The sequence below is a fragment of the Abramis brama genome (assembly GCF_963993115.1).
Source record: "Abramis brama genome assembly, chromosome: 15".
NCBI classification, from domain to species: domain Eukaryota; kingdom Metazoa; phylum Chordata; class Actinopteri; order Cypriniformes; family Leuciscidae; genus Abramis; species Abramis brama.
In genome coordinates, this window is record NC_139977.1 from 23,706,305 (window position 1) to 23,712,304 (window position 6,000).

General features: G+C 40.5%; 1 protein-coding gene across 3 annotated transcripts in view; it reads left to right on the top strand.

Annotated features, from left to right (window-relative positions):
- Positions 1-6,000, top strand: part of unc5da (unc-5 netrin receptor Da) — a 235,298-nt gene that overhangs the window by 71,186 nt on the left and 158,112 nt on the right. The gene's annotated exons all lie outside the window — the stretch shown is intronic.

Genomic DNA, 6,000 nt, shown 5'->3' on the forward strand with positions numbered 1-6,000 from the left:
AAAAGCTTAATAGTGCTTGCACCCAAAATTTCATCCAAGTCATCATAGAAAGGACAGGAATCCTTCATTTCAGCAGACTCCCCACTTTGACACATTTTGTCACGGGTTCTTTCATGTTCTTCTGTTGTTACTTTTAAGCAACCGACCAAGGGCGACATAACATGATAAAAAAATGTTTGTGTTGTTTTCAGCAGTGATGAAACATAGCTGCAGGTATGGCAAGCCTTCAGGTACACATGTCGAAACAAAACTCAAAGCGGACCGGGACCTCCTTGCTTTCACATATCATTGAGATCACTTGGTTTTGTTCACATATACACGCTAAACTGCTCTGAGAGTGTTTGGAGGGCTCAAACGAACTAGGTGTGAAAACACCTTTAGACAGTGTTGGACCTGGTCTTGGTGACACAAAAGCCGTTTTCACGCAGCGCTTTGATTCTGGGAAATTGCCGTAAAATTGCTGGAGTGTCATCTGTTTGAACGCAAACACATCCCGGGATTGATGCCAGGATTGATGCCGGGATGGGGACCTAGTATCATTGCCGGGATCAGTCCAGGACTAATGCCGTAAGTGGTGTGTCGCAGTGATGACGCACGTGCCATCGCAATGACGTAGTTATCGTGCGACTCTGTTGCTCTTAGAAGAAAGTTTGTGTTCGTCATCAACAAAGAAAGAGCGAAAAAATGTCTGCAAACTGGAATGAAGCAGAGACCAGGGAGCTCATTACTATCCGCGCTGAAGCTGAGATCGTTCGCCAGCTTTGTGGAACGTTACACGATGAGTTAGTGTACGACCGAATCCGGAAAAAAATGCAAAGTTCCGCTGTTGTACCACAACATGTTTTCGACGCGTACGTTACACGTCACATCTTGACGTTGCGTGTCTTTATGGGATCTTTACGGGATGTGTGTGAACGCACTCACAGATTCCGGAAAATCACTGGCAGTGTGAATGAACCAAAATCAAACGATCCCGGGACAAATCCCGGGACACATTATCCGTGGAGTTTCTGGAATCTCTGTGTGAAAGGGGCTAAAGGGACAATGTGTGACCACATTGGCTATTGCTTGATAAAAACTCATAAAGAGGATATTGTACTAAACGTTTACTGTAAGTGCCTGATCAAAGATGAGATTGTATCTTTATAGAAGCTCAGATTGTCTTGGAGAGATGAGGAAAATAATTAAATCCTTTTTTTTCCCTATGAACTTAAATTAGAGATTTCTAAGATGAGTACAGAGAGAGAAGGTCATAGAAAGTTAGGTAGAGAGGATTCTGATTGGAGATTTGTAGGAAAAATGTACTTTCTTCCTCTACCCAGCTCATTTATCCATTGTATCCGCCCTCTAGACTCCATCCATCCATCTATCGTTTTCATCCTTTGGGCTAAGCCGTCTCTCCCTAGATTACCAGAGTACTGGGGTGTTGGGATCAATGTGAAGGGAGAAACGAAACATCCTTTCTGACTCTACCAGTCATATGTGAACTACTAAATTTGAGGGGGAAATTATCTAGTGCAATCTAATATTGAAGCTTTCATCGCAATATTGATTTTATAGGTTAAACCAAGTATCAATCCTGCAAAAAAAAAAAAAAAAAAAGTCAGAGGAGTTTAAAGTGGTCGAGATTTTTGAGCTTTGTAGCTAGTTTGTTGTTGATAATCAGATTGAACCAAGATTGTCTACCTGTCTAAAACCAGGTCCAGCTGATCAACCAATTTAGACCAGTTAAGCTATGGTTACTACTAGGGTGTTCTGGAAAGCTTTTATGGGGTTGCTCTGCGGCTGCTAGGATGTTCTGATTGGTAACTATGGCGTTGCTATGTGGATGTTAGGTTGTCTGGGTGGTTACTAGAACATTGCTATGAGGTTGCTAGAGTGATTGGGTGGTAATAGGTTGTAACTATGAGGTTGCTAGAGTGTTCTGAATGGTAACAAGGTATTTCTATGCAGTTGTTAAGTTGTCTGGGTGGTTACAAGGACATTGCGGCTGCTAGGGTGTCTGGGTAGTAACTAAGGCGTTGTTACTAATGCAGATAATAGGGTGATCTAAGTGGTTACTAGGTCATTGCTATGCACTTGCTAGAATGTCTGGGTGATTACTAGGGAGTTAGGGTGTTTTAGGTTGCTTTCTGAGGCAAGTCAAAATAGCTTACATCCAAGTCTCAGTGATACTCTGGTCTCTAGATATGGCTCTTGTCCATCCAAGTCTTTTTTTTTTTTCTTTTTTTTTTTGCACAATTTATCGCCCACCAGGAAAAATTTGGGAGTTTGATTGCTTCAGAAAGTAATAGCACACCTCTCCTCAACAAGCCACACAATTTGAGGTATCATTTATGCCCGCAGCACATAAGGGATTTAGAGCAAACCCCCTAATCCAAGTATAAGAAATAATAATAGTGATGCTTCAAGCTTCCCATCCTCAGCAGTTTTTGGCTGGATTTTCCAACAGGGAATATATATATACAATGCATGGATTTCATTTTTAGACTTCGGCACATTTTGGCATTTAAAACAAATTAAGTTCATATATATATGATATATATATAAGTTCATATATATCATTTGCTCATTTGATAGCAGAGGTGTGAAATCAGGATACCTGATAAATGTGAAAGTTAGCATATCATAGCTGCACAGATTTCAGACATGCTGCCTGCATTCAAATCAAGCACATGTATTCAATGTTTTGTGTGGATGCATTGGCTGGCTGTGGCTCTGGGATCTCTTTTGAGCGAGAGAGACACACAGACACAAAGATGGAGAGAAATTTGTGCATCCCTTTAGCCGAATGTAAAAAGCTATCTCTGGATAAATGTAGCGTGTATTGAATGATGTAGGGAGGGGTTGGCATCATTGTTACTTAGACCACAAGGAGAGCCTGTGTGCTAGATGTGCGAGTTTGTGTGTGGGCTGACGGACTGATGCAGTATTCTCGTGCCTTGTAAAGGATTGCTCTCTCTCGCATGTTGACAGTAAACCTGGCAGTTCATTAATCCTGCCAAATCCCCCTCAAACTTACTGAAGTGTGGATTCTATTTCCACATTTCCCATTAGCCTCTCTTTGTGGATTAAACAGAGCCCTTTCAGAGAGAGCAGCCTAGACCCGGCCCAAAACTGGCTCATATAATTGGGTTGTAATGGATTTCCTAGCACTGTCGCATCCTCAATTTGGTCAGATCCATGGAACAAAAATATCCCCTCGTAAACCTCTGTTTAGTTTTACACTGTTTGCGTCTTACCAACAACCAGAATTATTCAGTGAGAAGGGTGTACCCTTAAAGGGAAAGTTCACCCAAAAAATGAAAACGCTGTCAGAATTGTCTGTACTTACCTTCATGTTGCTGGAGTACTTTCTCTTTCTCTAAATAACCTGTGTTTCTTATAGAACTTTTGTGTTTGTTTATTTATTTGTTTATTTAATTTTATTTGCTTGCTTGCTTGCGTGAGGAACAAATTGAAAATTATGTCATTATTAACTGAAAATATTCTTTGAGGTTCCGCCCATGAAAAGTAGCCATGTTTGAATCTTTTCATTTTAATTGTATGGAAAAATTAATTTGTTATTAAAAAATTCTAGTCATACAGGTTTGGAATGACAATTTTCATCTTCGGGTCTCTCTCAACCACAAAATCCTGCTGTTCTCTCCTTCTCACCCGGTGTGATTTTTATTCTCCAGCTGTAAGATGGTACAAGAGGAAGGTGACAGGGCGCTAGATGAAACATGTCAGGAGTCTCGCAGCCTTTAGGCATGGCTGTGTGTGCGTGTGTCGTGGGCGTGACTGTGGGTTTCATTGGGATTCCGGCCTGTCTGCAGGCTAAACTCTCTTTCGGAGCATATGCTGGAACAGGTGTATTCACAGGAAATGTTCGCACCTCTGCAACATGCTGCTAACAGTGGAGCAGAAACGCCACTTCTGTCAGCGTAAGTTTTCGAGTTTCTCCCACCAAATCTTTCTTTTTCTCCCTCTGATAGATGTAGCTGTTGTTGTTGTCTGCTGATAAATGATGAACTTTCAGGTCCGTATCCCTCCCCAACCATTTTATGTCTCTTGGTGTAATGTTAGCATAACCCCATGACAAGAGAGCTATCAAGGTTACAGTCTCCTTTTAGAGTTATGAGAGGTTCTCCAGGGTGTTCACTAGCTGCGCTGAGTCTGGTTAACCATTGAACTTTGAACCATTGAGCTCTTGAGGGAAGCTAGGTTTTTCACACAGACAGATTGTTCAAGAACTTTTCACAGGTTGCCGGTACATGTGTTCTGAAATGAGGAGGCAAAGTCTCTCCTCTTTTTTTTTTCTTTCTTTTTTTTCTTTCTTTTTTTTAAATAAATCAAATAAATAAATTCATGTCTCAACTACACTTAATGTGGTCACGTTTTCCTGGTTAAACATATTACATAACATCAAATAGGAAAAAAAGAAAGAAAAAGAAACTAAATACAACTCTATTTTGTATATTTACATTAACAAGGTTATCAATTGTTCTATTTATCAAAACCAAACATAAATATCATCAAGTTAGTGTTTTCAACCATTTTTACATTTATTCCAAAATAATAACTAAAGGCAGTAATAATTTAAACAAAATATTTTATTTGTGAACTGATGCTCAACTGTTCTTTTTAATAGCCAACTTATTTTTGTATCATCAGTCATCAAGCTAGGTAAACACTGATCAAAGACACGAAGATGTACCTTTTCATTTCACCAAGCTGATTGCTTGCTAAAAAAAACACAGTTATATTTTCAGGCCCTTTCAAGTTTGATTTTGATGTAAAGCAGTGATCTAAGTGGCTGTGTTGTTTACTTACTTTTTATTTAGTCTTCCCATTAACGCCATTATTTTGTTCATTCAGGCTGATTTGAGAATGCGCACGGAAACGGGATTTATCGCACAAACCAATAGTATCCAATCATAACCAATCATAGCCAATCATAGTGCAAGGAGGCAATGATTGCAGTGATGTATCATATAACATCAGTCAACAGTGATTACAAGGTGTTTGGTTTCATTTCTTTGACATGTTCTATGCGTAGCCTATGCGTCTATTCTTGGGATATGGTTAGACGTCTATTACATTTTCACTGACAGCCCAAATTTTGCCTTGTTTTAGCCTAGACGCCACAGCTGTGTTTGGACGGCTATTAAACGTCTTTTAAACTCAAAATTGCTTGCTGTTCCCTATGGTGCCACTAACATTGTGTGTCACTCTTGTGAGCAAGATCCAGAACATCATCTCCTGATATCTCCCTGGGCTCTGATAGGTTCCTGGCCTAACGAGTCTGCCAAATACCACCTCGTTAACACTCCTGAGGGTGATGGGCCATGCCTAATAAGCTCATAAAGTAACGAGCTGCTAAATTGTGTATGCTTGTTTGTGTTCATTTTGGAGTCGGCATTAAAAAGACCCACGTGTGTATACTGAATGGCAGAGGTGAAATTGCATTAATGGAGATGACGGGCTTGTGTGTGTGATGGGGCGTAAGAAGTCAGTGTGGAGGTGTTTGCAAAAAAAAAGAAGAAAAGTAGTTGTCCTGATAACCAGCGTCATTGCCAAATGTCTTTTGCTTATTGAGCGTCTGAAGGAATGCATTTCAATGCCTGCCTTCACAGAACATTTACGGATGCTTGGTTATTTATGTGTGTGTGTGTTAACGTCTGGTCTTGCCGCATGACAGACTGTAAGTTGATCTCTTATTTGCGGTCATTACCTGCCTGAATGCTGCTCAGTCACGCTTGACTGCACGTATTGTGTCTCTGTTTGTGCATAAGTGTGTTCCTGTTGGTGTATGTGGTTGGCTCTGTTCCTCAGAGGTCAGTGTGTTTATTAGCGTGGCTCTTTTCCTTTAGCTCAATGATCCGCCTCAGACCCCATTCGGATGGGATTTAAATGTGTCCACGTTTTCTGAATCTGTCCAAATTTCCCCTTTTTATGACCCCACAAAGAGATCGCCAAAGTTCTGTTCCGCTCTGTTGCGCTAAGATGACCATGCTA